The sequence below is a fragment of the Micrasema longulum genome, unplaced genomic scaffold (assembly GCF_059751315.1).
Source record: "Micrasema longulum isolate JH-2025_06_02 unplaced genomic scaffold, ASM5975131v1 h1tg000140l, whole genome shotgun sequence".
NCBI lineage: Eukaryota > Metazoa > Arthropoda > Insecta > Trichoptera > Brachycentridae > Micrasema > Micrasema longulum.
Window position 1 is genome coordinate 103,243 of NW_028277346.1, and position 14,957 is coordinate 118,199.

The 14,957-nt window shown below is 32.8% G+C and overlaps 1 long non-coding RNA gene across 2 annotated transcripts; it reads right to left on the reverse strand.

Annotated features, from left to right (window-relative positions):
* Positions 1-8,231: 8,231 nt before the first annotated feature.
* LOC148284213 (uncharacterized) lies at positions 8,232-13,534 on the reverse strand. 2 transcript variants are annotated; one of them, XR_015825384.1, is made up of 3 exons: positions 12,885-13,534; positions 11,142-11,274; positions 8,232-10,120 (listed from the first exon to the last, which is right to left on the reverse strand). It is a non-coding gene; the product is annotated as an uncharacterized LOC148284213 (long non-coding RNA). The 2 variants fall into 2 exon arrangements; XR_015825383.1 differs by having other exon boundaries at positions 11,163-11,274; positions 12,885-13,517.
* Between the last annotated feature and the right edge of the window lie 1,423 nt (positions 13,535-14,957).

The window sequence follows — 14,957 nt, forward strand, 5'->3', positions numbered from 1 at the left end:
AAAAACAATAAATTATTTATCATGTGGTCACAAAATGCATTTAAAAATATATATATTTGTACTCACAGTGCGGGCTCTATGGCACGGCGCAGAATCGTCCTGAAAAATTGGGTCCGCGGTATACTGCGTAATGTCCTCGATTGTTGGAATAATATGTTTTTTTAACACTTTTTTGTACTGAATGGCATTCATCGTACCCTGTACAAAATTTAGAGGTCCTAAACCGTATGCTGTCATGCACCCCCAAATCATCACGTAGGGTGAATGTTTAACGGTTCGAGTGACGCACGACGGATGATATCTTTCCCCACGTTTTCGTCGAACTATCTTTCTGCCGTCTGGACCAAAAAGGTTGAATTTTGATTCATCAGAGAAAACAACATTTTGCCAATTTTCCAAGGTCCAATTCTGGTGCTCTTTCGCCCAATCCAGTCTAGCCTTCTTCATTTTGTCCGTGAGTAATGGTTTCTTTGCGGGACTCCGTGCTTGGAAACCATGCTCCAACAGCCGCCTGGACACTGTTTTTACTGAAAATGTTGATGTGCTGGTAGACTGCACCTCTGCGTGTATTTCAGGTGCCGTTAAAAATCGATCGCGCATAACAATTTTTTTTATTAAGCGATCATCTCGGGCAGATGTCACGCGCCCCCGTCCGCTTCCTTTTTTCCGTTCTATGGATCCAGTTTCTTGGATTTTTTTTAATAAAAACCTCACTGCACCTTCTGAATACCCAACTCGACGAGATATTTCACAATTAGATATGTTTTCTTGCGACAATGTGATTATTTTGGATTTTATCGCAATCGACATTTGCTTTGCACTTTCCATGATTGTTGTGTTATGTTCACTCAAACGCGGGTAAAACAAGACTGTTGAGACATTTTAAAATGTAAATATTGTAGAAAGGTGACACATAGTGTTCTTAATTTATTAAACAAAAGAAAGAGGTATCAATAAAGGATTTCTTAGAAAAAGGGTTCAGTAAAGTCAAGGGGCGCGGTAGCAGGTAAACTCGTAATTTTTTTTGTCTTGCGGTGTATATATATATATATATATACTTACTCATATATGAATAAAGACTTTTTTTGTAGAAACAAAAAATCAACAATATTTTACGTTTGTCTACAAAAATTTGGACAATCTCAAAATATTGTTGATAAATTACCTGGTCCATGAAAAGTATAGAAATTGAAAAAATAACATTTTCAGGCGTTGCCTAGTATGTAGGTAAAATAATTCAATTAGATGAATTTCACCCCCATAAATAAAGGTTTTAGCTCTTTAACTTCACAAACATCAACAGACGAAAGAATTGAAGGAATATAGATGTTCAAATAAAGGCAGAATGGTGAATGTCACACAGTGTGTAAAGTGGCCACTTAAACCATCCTATGACAGGTCATAAGCCCTGTAGATGCCTAGACTTCTATATTACCTTCTCTTAAATATTCTTCATCTCTGTTTTAATATGTTAATAATGAACATGCTTAAGTTATCGCAGTCATGAGTCAACGCGTGTGTAATCTCTAAGTTAACGCTGGTGTCGGTTTGTTTTTTGTTTTTCTCGTAAATAAATACAGTTAACTGGTCAAAAATCAGCTTTAATTACTATAAAAAATAATACAATATATTGCATTTGCAAAATAGTAAGGAGTAACTTTTACAAAAAAATTGAAAATTAAATTACAATTACAATGGCGACTGCTTTTTTGAAATTTGGCTCGCCTACCGCCAGCTAAATGCAATGAATAGCATGATAAATAATTTAAAAAAATATATAAATCAGATTTGGAATATTTTCCATATTTACACCGGTGAAATTCAAATATGTGATTACGCAGCAGGATTATACATCGCGAAACGTAAATATTTTGACATTTAATATTAGGTGTTCACGGATGTTCCATTGCGATCGCGAATACGAAAAACAACAACGGAGAGAAATTGTTATCACGTTGCTAATTAGCACGTCGATAGTTATTTGTGATTGAGCTACGGGTATATTAAATTTTGTTAATGTCAGCGCAAATGGACAGTGAAGAAATGGAGTGAATGAACTGACCTTTTTCGTAGTTTTTCTTTTTCTTCTGTTCAAGCGGCAAAACTTTACACTGATATCTTCGTTTTCTTTGTCACAGTAAATTTATTTTTATTTATTATTAATCATATTTTAAAAACATTATTTTGAGTTTGTCAATTTATATAAGGACTAGATTCAACTCTCTGAGAAGCTGTCATATTAACATTTTACAACAGAGATTAAGAACATTTAAGACAAGGTTTTTGTTTTAAAAATATGTACATATATTTGGACCCCTGTATTTAGTAGCCTTACGTGTCATGTACAAGACTAAGGTACTCGGAAAAAATCGTTTTTGTTTGTCTTGGAAATGGGATGTTCGATCACTGATTTTGGTTTATTACCTTTATGAGTCCAATCACCATTGTTGCAAAGTTCAAGAACAATGGCGCGTGATAACTACTTTTAACTACAGTGTGGATATCTGTTAAGGATATTCCATCTTTCCTGCATTCTGCTTCAAGATTATGGCGTTATAAACTGAAAAATGGGCACTGAAATAACAGATGTTCGATACTCTGTGAAGAAATATCATCGCAAGGTAAATATAGAAGATAATATGCTACACAGGGGTAAAATGGCCACTTAAACCAGCTTATGACAGTTCATAAGCCCTGTAGATGGCGAGAAAATTTCTTAGTCTTTGTTGCAATATGTTAATAATTATATCTTTTATTTTGCGATCCGTTTTTGTCCCGAAAATTGATAAGCGATTTAACGTGTACGAGTACTTCTGCCGAGATCAAAGCGAACACTAAATTCAGGTGACAATAACTTAATAGTTTTTTTTTCCAAATCTTTATATGGGAGCAAAAGGGACAGGATTAAATTTGGCGAGAGGAAAGGAGACAGGTATTGGAATTGATTTACGCTCTGAAACATTATCAAAAACCTAACTTAACCTAACCACTCGTCGAAAATAGTCCTTAATTTATTTAATTGATTTATTAATTTATTTAATTGACGGACTTATGCAGTCCATTCTAACGATGGTAAATACATTTTTTTATAAATAAATAAAGATACTAATCAAATAAAATACAACTAAATAAAATTAAAGCTAGGACCATAGAATTAAAAATAGTCCAGAAACAGCCTACGCACATTAAACAGAAGGCGACTAAACTAATCATAAATGGGTAGGTTTACGTTTTGACTCATTAATTTCTTTGTAGACGTCGCTCAGTACGCAACTCCTGATTTGAATTCAACTATGCCGTGTTGTGTCCTTTTAAAGTGTAGAAATACTGCTAGGATCTTAAAGAAACAGGATGGTATCACATTTCATGTGTAATTAGCAAACGAATGTTTAAGTAGCAAATGCATGACTGAAAAATTGAATTATTTTTCCATTTGTCAGATTGTCGAAGAAACAAAATAGAAAATTTCGTTAGTGTTGCTAGAATAGTAGATTTTTTCCCCTTCTTTGCTCATCTAATAAAAGAACTTATAAAAATTAGACCTCGGATAAAACAATGCCGTGATTGATGATACATTATCTTTAAAACATCAAATATTATTTAACATGATATAAAAATATCCGCATTATGTAAAATAAAATTTGTTCTATATTTTAAGTTCAAAGTTCATAAATTCAATAACTCTTATTAAATAACTCTTTACTTATCTACTCTGTTGTGTCATAAAATTTTAGAGAAATTAACAGATTGTTTTTTTTCTTCTTACATTTGTGCTATGATTATTTTTTTCCCATCAAGCAACATCAAGCGGCGACATCACGAATGCGCGCGGCGAAAGAAGGCCATAGTGGGGGGATTATTGGACATAGTCCGATGTATTCAAATATGATTCTACGCTCCTTCTGGACTATTCTTAATTCTATGACTGGGACAAAAAAAATATTACCTCAAGACAAGATCCGGTCGATCTTAGTGATTTTTAAAATCTATAAAGACTTACACAAAAAAGTCCAGATCTTGTCTCGAGTTTACCACGCGACACAATCGGGACATTGGTGCATGCGAGCCATAGTTTGTGCTGTGTTGATCGAGGAACAGCACATTATTATTTCGCAGCCGGCGGATCGGAACATTGAATGCCACTTGTTCCAGTAGCGATGGTACATCAATTATGTGGGAAACAAAAAAATAATCTAGACACGGTTATAATTAAACACATGAGATGTTTAGGAGATACAAAATATCTATGTAATCAATTTGCAAAAACATTCGTAGAAGAGATAAATAATATTAAACATAAATGCAATGAAAAATTCTTGAATCGTGTAAACTATGCTTTTCCAGTGCCTTTGTCCATGAGATATAAACATATTTATAAAGAAGACGTAGAAAAGATTATAAAAAACATGAATTCGAAGAAATCTCCCGGATGTGATCAAATTAGAGTCAGTGATTTAAAGGAAGTAGTGCAAGAAATCAGTCCAATCTTAGCGAAATTGATAAATTTGTGTATATGTCAAGGAGTTATGCCAGATGATTTAAAGGTATCAATAATAAGACCTATCTTTAAAGCAGGGGACCATAAGGAGTTTACTAACTACAGACCTATAGCCATCCTTTCGTGTATAGATAAAATAATCGAAAGAGCTGTTGTCAGCCAGATACAGTCCTTTTTAGATGAAAATAATATTATAAACTCAGTTCAATATGGATTTCAAAAAAACAAAAGTACTTCAACACTACTGTCTAAATTTACTGATGAAATAAATAAATACTTAAATGAAGGAAAGTACGTGGGAGTACTTTTTATCGATTTTAAAAAGGCATTTGATACCCTGGATCATCAAACCTTGGCAATAGCAATGGATGAATGTGGAATACGAGGACCATTAAAATTGTGGTTCCAAAATTATCTACAAAACAGGAAAATACAAGTCAAGATAAATGACGAACAAAGTAATCCAACCACCTCAAATACTGGTGTGGCAACAGGCTCAATATCAGGACCAGTTTGCTACATAATGCAGGTAAATAGTCTTCCCAATGTTATCGAAAAATGTACCAAATACATATTTGCTGACGACACTTGCATCTTGTGCGCTGACAAAGATATTACACATGTTGAGAAAAATATTCAATCGGACTTAAACAATATCATGAAATGGGCTCACGATAATGGGATAATACTGAACATAAATAAAACAAAAGTGATGCTTATTCATTCTACGCATACAAGTAAACAATTTTCATTGGAAATTACATGTAGAAAGTGTTTGCCAAAAACTAAAAGCGGTACTTATAAAATTTAATTATTTGAAATTCTGTGTTCCGCGGGCCACCTTGTACTGTTTATACCATGCGCTGGTTGAGTCAATTATATCGTATGGAGTGAGTTGTTACGGGCTAAAGCTAGTGTTTCCTAGGACAGCGGTGCCCGTATTTTAACGGCCGTAGTGAACGGTGATGCGGTAGACAGCCGTCGTAACGTCGACTAGAGAGTGGTTTCCTAGTGAAACGGTGTTAAATGGTGTTGATAACACCGTTTTCCTAGAAAACCACACTCTAGTCACCTTTACGACGGCTGTCCACTGCATCACCGTTCACTACGGCCGTTAAAATACGGGCACCGCTGTCCTAGGAAACCCTAGCTTAACATTTACAACGTATACAAATAGGATAAAAAAAATACAAATTAGATTCCTTAAAATGTTAGCAAGTAAAACCAACTTAATAACTCAAAATGACTACGAAAATCTTTTCCCGATGTGTAAAGTTTTGACGGTACAGAATATAATATACTATCGCCTGGTAACAGAGGACTTCATGGATTTCTATAAAACGCCAATATCACATAAGCATGAAACGCGCCAAAAAGCGAGAGGAAACTTCATAGAAAGAAGAGCCATAAATGCGTATGGAGAGAGGACCAGGGGTGGTATTCTGAACCACTCTCGTGGGCCTCTCTACCTCGTTAAAATCATTTTGGTATCCTGAACGAATCTCGTAATAGGTATCGTTAAAACCACGCATGCGCACAGCACACAAATAAACTAACCTTGTAAATCTGGCAAACGTCAAACATGCGACCCGCGAGATGTTTCGTTTTTAAAAATGTATGTTTATTTTTTATTGTGAGCTACTAAATTGGCAATTAAATATATTGCGTCATCTGTAAAAACTCAAAAGACGCCATTATACAAATTACGACAAATCCATTTGTGCTCATAAATTGGAGGTTCGTAAGTTTTTTTAAATTTGTCTGGACATTTTTAGTCTTTGTCAAAAATAACGGAGTTAATACAGGTAAGTACTCGCAATTAATAAATTTAATCAATTTAAACACGTACTATATTGTCAAAATATTAGTCAGATCGATTTGAGGTCTTTTTTCCTCGATCTAGATCTGGCACAGTTCGAGTATGTCAGTCGGTGTTGATTATATTTCAACACCAAATTCGTTTCTAATTTATATTAATTATTAATTTATATATACATACATTATCGTACGAAACTCGGGATACACATTTAATGCATCTTAATCATGCTATAAAGGTTCCTAAAGATTGCCATATTGAAGCTAATTAAATGACAAGACGATGCATTGATTGATTGTTTAGTATTCCCAAAGACATACGGTCGGCCGTCGGCTTTTGTACTTTCTACTTTTGCGTAATTCACTATTTCAGGCATTTAAATAAATTATGTTTTTTACAGATTTTTATCAAAAATGCAAACATTCTTCGCTTCCATGCAGGTGCTCCCTCGGTTAACTAGTGATAACTATGTTAAGATAATATGTTATGAGGAAAATAATGAATCAAGTCATTAAGGAAACTGACAGGGAAGGTGTGCCTACATTAAGACAATTTCAGTAGAATTATAATATATGGAACGCAATAAGCAATATTGGATACTTGTGGGCTGAAATAAAAAAGTAAAAAATGAAAGGTTCCTGTAAACAATTATGCCCGCAAATGATGAATTTTGAAGAAACTCTGGAAACTATCACAGATAATATAGTATAGGACTTCAACAATGAAGATGTTAACAAGTTAATTGAATATCACTCAGAACCTCTGTCAAATGACTGCTTAATTGCAACAACTGGTAAATGAAATACACAGTTAATGTAAGGAAAAAGCTGATAAAATTGTCTTTGACGGTAAAAAATATGAATGAAGCCTTATCTATTTTGAAAATTAAATACAGCATGTTAATATATAGAACTCTTTATCAAGAAAACAAAAAATATGGAAGTATTTAACTAACTCTTGAAAAATTTATAAAGAATCACCTGAAAGCACTTAAACACCTCATTAACTTAATTAAAAAATACATATTTTTTACATCCCTCGACTTTCGAACATTCAACATTCGCACACATTTTCAGGAACCAATTATGTGCGAAAGTCTACTGTATTTCAATGCTTGGGACAAGATGTCCCTCTAATGGTTAGTAATACTGTAATTATATGTCTGTATACTGATAACATAATGAATCATTACATGCAAGAACACTTTTTGCTCAAATTATAATTGAAGCTGTAAGGTTTAAATATCAAATCAAAATACATATAAATTTTAAATCCTTATTTCAGATTTGCTGTCACAATCTCTGAATGTGTAAGTACAAAATGAACCAGTGCAAGATCTGTTTGTTTGATCCCATATCGTTGAAATATACTTATTCTTCTGACATTCTCAATTATTCTTCTTCGTTTTTTCATGGCCTTTTCACATCTCAACTCGGGTGTTCTGGCCAGTGTCGAGTATTTTTGTTTTTTTTTTTTACATATATATACACATGTGTTAGTAATATAATATGTACAAGTTAGTATGTTAGTATTTAATATAATATAAACATATAATAATAAAACATATTTACAGCTTTACACCATTTACAACTAGATATTTACATAGGATTTTAAATACACGTTTATTGGGTGGGGACAGGAGAGTTAGAATATGAATAGGGAATGGGATATTAATATCAGAGAGGTCGGATAGGAAATCAGGATAACAATCATTTATGGGGCATCCAAAAAAAATATGGTTTAAATCTTCCTCATCTAGCTGACATTCGCAAATGGCAGAGTCCCGGACATGGATTCTGAACAGGTGAGAACCATTGCAGCAGTGCCCAATGCGCATTCTGCATATGGAGGATGTCTCAAACTTGTTCAGAATCACTTTGGAAAACCAAGGCTTTTCTGTTACTTTTGGTTTCAGTTGGAAAAGATGTTTACCCTTGGCTTGGGAAGAGGCTACCCAATATTCTTGCCATGTGCGAAGTTGCTTCTCCTTCGTCATAACAAGGAGATCACCTAGTGGTAGTAAATTACTATAGGCAGGATCCCCGGAGTGGACCGCCTCCTTTGCTAACGCGTCCACTTTTTCGTTACCGGGAATACCACAATGGCTAGGGATCCAGGACATAACAATACTCTTATTGGATGCCTCTGATAAAGAAAGAAGAAATCGAGTTTCCACGCAGAGCTCATCCTCGGGATAAAAGGATGGAGGGGATTTGATTTTTTGTAAGGCACTCAAGGAATCCGACAGGATAAGGAACTTGCTATATTGTGAGCTTAAGGCGTATTTGACAGCATCTCGGATTGCGATACATTCTGCGGTAAATACAGATGCATTCTTGTGCAATTTGTACAATCTTTGAAAGTTGTTGTCTTCACAATATATAGCCGCACCCGTATGGGTTGCCGAATCTGACCGAGATCCATCAGTGTAGATAATTTTCCAACCTATCCATCTTGACGACCGAATACGGTTGAATGTACACCGGGGCTGTAGGTGGCTTTCGACTCCGAATGTGAGTTCAATACTTGGGGCATAAATAGAAGTTTTAAATGGGAAACGATAAAGGGGAAGAAGGTCTTTAGGATAAATGTTAGATTCGAAAGATTTGTAAAAATGAAAACTGTTGACTAGTAAAGGGGGTGGTTTATGAAACCAAAAAGATGAGGATGTCACGCAGTCAGAGAGAAACTGTACCTTTTTGAGGAGCAGGTTGTTTTTTTGGACAGAGCATTTTAGAAGAAATCTATCCGCCAAGTATTGTCTTCTCATACCGAGTGGGGGATCACAAGCTTCTACTTGTAAAGCGTTAATTGGAGATGACTTCATGGCTCCGACGACTAGTCTCAGACTTTGGGATTGGATCCGGTCAAGTCTTTGGAGATTCTTAGATTCTTTTTGATTCCTATTTTCTAATAGAGAGTTATTTACAACTCGTCGAAAATGGCCCTCAAAATTAAATGTTTAAGTAAATCATAAGAACACAAATCTCTTTTAAAAAAAAATATAAATATATGGTGAATTTTTATACCGTAGAATAAATAAATGTAGGTAATCATCATCATCATTTCAATTCCGCACCTAATTGCATAGGGCACTGCATTGGTACACCAATCGCAGCGTATCTTGATCTTTTTGTTACTTAAAGAAAAGATGATCAATCGTACGCTTGGAGTGCCAGTCAAGGGACTATGAAATATTGTACTGTAAAATCACATTTTAAAATAAATATTTCATGTCTACCATGTCAGGAACTGAACCTGAGACCTCTTGCATGATAATGATAAGCAAACGCGTTGAGAGGATGTGAGAATACATTTTCTTGTAACAAAAGGTAATATAAATAAAAATAATTTCAAATGTACTGTTTTCGTAAAACTAACTAACTAAAACTAAAGTAAATACAATTCTTGGCCAGAGCCCTTATTTCTCCCGGTGAAAGTGATCACATTAAGGTTCCTTATATTTGAAATATGTGTTTAAATATTTATGTGTGAGATATGACTATATTTTAATTACGTATGAAAGGGAAACTAAAACACAAAATATTTTTTCAATAACAGTACTTGCACTGTAGTTTATAAGTTTTTAGGTATAAAATAATAAAAAAGAACTACAAAAAACTAACTAGAATTTAGCTAATGCTCTACATTTGTGAGAAAAGGTTTGAGTGTTTAATGTAGTTGTTGTAGACTCATTTCTGTAGTCCGCTTTTCTGCTCTGCCACATATTTACTCCCATTTTCTCAGATGATCATAAAGGTGTTAAAAATTGACACCAAATTGCAACATTTGATATTTCCTCTTTGCTAAAAATAAAAAAACAAAAAATTATATAATTTACAATACATTTTTAATTACATTTATATTTAGTACAAAATGACATACTAAAATAAGCACTTAAAATAGTAAAATATATCTTATTTAGGTAAGTTGGAAGTTATTCATCAGGTATTGCAATAAACCTGCCAATATACATATTTTTGTATATTGTACAAAAGTTCATCAGTACACGCAAGAATCAAACACCCTAATTATTCCGCATATTGTTAAACCTTTTAAAAAGAAAACTTTGAAGGCTATATTTTGTGATTTATATGTTTTATTTCTCAGAGCAAATTATTATGCAGTAAAGGTAATATTTTTTAAGTTGTCTGTAGGTATTGTGATTATGATATTGCAATTCAAATATGTGTAAGCTGATTAATTCTAAATATTCAAAATGATATAAGCGATGTCATATGTAATGGTATAACTTTGTATTTTCCATATGGTGACAAATTTCCTTTTGTTAGGACATGCCAACGTGAGCTGTAGAGAAAATATTTAATATAATATTAATTTTAAACTAATACAAGATATTTTAATAGTACTTACTTTATTTTTAAAAAATTCTTATGTACTTTGGCTCTTAATCTGTTTGGTAATAAAAAAACATTTGAAAAAATAACAAATTGGGTATTATTTAAAGCAAATCTAATAAATAGTTTAATATGGAAATAAATGATGATTGATATTTAAATATACAAATGTATAATAACTGTGTAGGTAGTGATATTTCATTGTTTTTGCAACATCTTTAATACCCAGACTGGTATCTTAACTATAAAAATATATATATTACAATTTATATAATAATAACTGAAGTATTGTATCCTTTTTTATTTAGATTTATCTTTATAATAAAGATATCAGTCATAAAGGTGTAGCGACGAATCTTGCTACTGATTATTTCAGATTTGTGAATTTAAGTACCACTTATCTTTAATTTTTAAGTAAATTACAATTTAAAATGAGAATTTTCAAGAGTGCAAAAAAAACTTGAATTACTTAATAAACAATGTGTCCCACCTCCAAGCAGATGACGAATAGTTTGATATCCATATATTCCATTACAGCATAAATTTAAAGAGCCAATCGATATCATCCCTTCGAAAGATCCGCTTTACTGGTTTAATATAATCTGAAAAAATACACTTATAAAGGTTAAATTATTTACAGATGTTCTAAAAGAGAATGAGATTTTTTTTAGAAGATAATATCATTAAAAGTCTAGACATTTATAGAGCTTACTATTTACTACTATTATTATTAATATTGATTTAATATTTGTTTTAGTGCAAAGGTATAATTAAACACCACTATTCATAACATAAATTATATTATATTACAATAACCTTAATAATATTGTATCCTTTTTATAACACATGCTGTGAGCTATTATAAAGGGTGATGGGTTTAGCAAAATTAAATATCTTATGTGTATGCATGTCCAATTGTCTTTCATTGTTTCTTAATAAACATTTGTAATTTTTCACGTCTCTGAGGGAGTTTGTCGTTACAAGATTCTCTTACTTTTTTAACATATTATTTTCTGGATATTATGTATACCTGTGTTATTTTTATAAATACCTAATTTTACCTTTTTATTTTCATTATTTCTATATGTGTGAATTAAGATGTTCTATTTTGTAATGTACATATATATGAATAAATAAAATTGAAATACCACCACTAAACCACTAATAAAATAAATATTAATTATGAGGAAGACTAATGAACAAAGAAGACCAAAAAAGAGATGGCATGACCGAACCCAACAAATTATTTGAGAAGGATCTCATCAGTGGTACGGGCGGTACGGCAATACTTTGTAAGGCTCCCCTCCCACTAGGCAGCCTGGCTGCGGCAGCTAATACTACATATGACGGCTTATTAGATACCGCACACTAGGCAGCCAAGAATTCCTGGCTGCGGCAGCCATTAGAACGCGTTTGACGTGCACGGCAGCCAACTGGCTGCCTGCAGCCAGAACGAGACAAAGCAAATGTATGTGACTGCCTCAGTCTCCGCGCACTTGTCGTAGCAGCCAGAAGTATTTTATGAAACGAATTTGCAATGACTTTCGATACAGAAGATCCATAAAATAATTTTGAAATGAACCCTTTCAAGTAAAGGATGAATTCAATATCTTCTTTTTGGTTTGCGTTTCTTACGAGATAAAATGTAAACAAAAACATCTTCCACATCCATTTTATTTGGACTGGCCGTCAGGCTGGCTGCTTTAACTGGCTTTGCAAAATTTTGACTGCGGCAGCCGAGCTGCCTAATGGGCGGGAAGCCTAATTATCAACAAAAAAATTAAAGGGGAACATAAAAGCTGTTAATATATTACTTGCGATTTTAACCAAACAAAAATACTGCTGAAACGATAAGTATTTACATACATAATAATAATTTACATTACGAATATCAACAATTAAAACTAACAGTTCGCAGTAGCGGTATTGCTGTACCACTGCGGATATGGTAATACTTCAAAAGTTGGAAAAATCAGCACACATGCATGAGATTTTGTATGACTGCAAACGCATGTGTGTTGTATATCCTCTGGCTGTCCCGGGGAAAACGGCTTGGTGGTTTGTTTATTTTTTACTAACACTAGCTTATTCTTAACCTTTTACAATTTATAAATATTATAATGATTAACAACTTGAGAAAAAACTCGTAAGGTAGGTTTAAACCGTACACAATATATAAGTTTGATTAAAATACCGAATTAGATAAACATACCTTCAAATGATGATTCCTGTTGTCGCGCAAGATGTACATTTAGGGACGCTGTGGTTCGTATGCAAGTTTCTATAGAGTACAGTAGGTATTTCACAGAGGTTCTATAAAAATAAACAAAATCCCTAAGGACATGTAGATCCGGGGCATACTTATCATTTACAAAAGTAGTTGAACTGTCACTGTATGTTTGTTTATGTTTTGCATTGTTGCAATATAAAAAGTACAGTTTGACGCGTAGAAAAAATAAATACCCCACATGGCACACGTTATAAATTTTCATCAGGATAGCAAAAGCGTTATATTTTGTAATAGGTATATTCATCTCGTCAGTGACGCATGCGCACGAGTATTTTTTCTCATTTTCGACACTCACGCTGTTGCGGGTAGATATCGAACTATGAAACGTCAATTATAAAACCGTCTAAATAACGAGAAATAACGATTGAGGTTTGGTAAATTCAACATAATTAAGTATTTTGGGTCATTCTTAAGGTCAAAATAATGTTTCTATTGAAAATCATTATTTTTGGTTTTATGTGTTCGAATTCATTTACGTAATTTGACATGTAATCATCAGAATTGCCATATAGAATACCAAGTTTAACCGCGTTCAAAAAATAAAAATCCCTAAATTACACCACGTTATATTCTCGTCCGAAAGTCGAGATCATCTCGTGGGTGTCGAGAGTGATCAGAATACCACTGCAGGGCGTCTATACTCCCTCGCATAGTAAAGAGACTCCCGGACGAAATAAAAAATAGTGATATGAATAAAAACAAAGTAAAATTGGTTTTAAAAATATTTTTCTTAAATTCTAAGTTTAGTCTATAAAAAAAAAAAAAAATTATAAAAAATGGGGAAACCAAACAATTTAAAACAGTGTAAAAAAAAGTGTTTGTTTATTATTTTTTATATATTTCGTTTTCAAAAAAGACTTGATTAACTTGTATTTAATTTTTTTTAAACTTTTATTTTATTGATATTTTTAAGATTTTTTTAAAAAAATATTTTATGTAAACATTTATTATACTATGTTACAAAAATGTTTAAAGAGAGAAATCCCTGCAAAAAAACTGCTTCTGCAGTTTGGCGGGAATTTAAAAAAAAAAAAAAAAAAAAAAATTGTTTTGAATTTAAAAAAGAAAAATAAATAAAAAAAAAATAAAATTAAGCCATTCAGTAAATTAAACATAAATATGGAGTCAATGTTATTTCTACGTTTTTGTAGACTTGAGATTTTGAACATTGACTCCATTTCTCCGTGAGTGTAGTCTCCCCTCTCGATCATGGATGATTGGCCATGCTACTTTTCTGAGCAAACGATGTTGCACCGATTCGATATGATTTATCCGGCCTACATAGAAGGGAGACCAGATCACGGATGCATATTCTAAAAGAGGACGAACAAGTGAGCAATATAGTGTTTTAACCGTGAACATATTAGTAAAATCACTAGATGTCCTGTTAACAAAACCCAAGAGTTTTAGTGACTTGTTAATCATAGTATAAATTTGTTCATTAAAGGTAAGTTTTTTTATTTTTTTTATTTATTTAACTTTTTGTACATAATGTTATTAGTACACTGGCGGGCTTATTGCCAAATGGAAATTTCTTCCAACCAAACAATAAAATAAAAGTTTTATTTTTATAATTCAAGTTACAGAACATATTCAATAGAAAAAAAAGATTAAATATTTATAAAAATAGAAATAAACGTATTTGTTTATAAATTACCTTAAATCAAAACTATTACTCAATGGAAAAAAGGAAAAAAGAGGATTGAGGAAAAAGGAAAGGAGGAGAGATTCAAGAAGAGAAAGGAGATGTTTCTTCAGACGTGATTTAAACAGAGATAATGTAGTAACATCTTTGATGGTGGATGGGAGATGATTCCACAGTGGAGCCGCATGGACACTATATGAGTTAGAGAAGAAAGAGGAATTGTGGATGGGTATTAAGAGAGTGCCTTGAGAATTAGAACGAAGAGGTAAACCATGAACTGATAAGCATTGAAATTTTTCAAGTTTACAGTCCATGATAACTCCGAGGCCCTTAATAGACTTGACTACGTC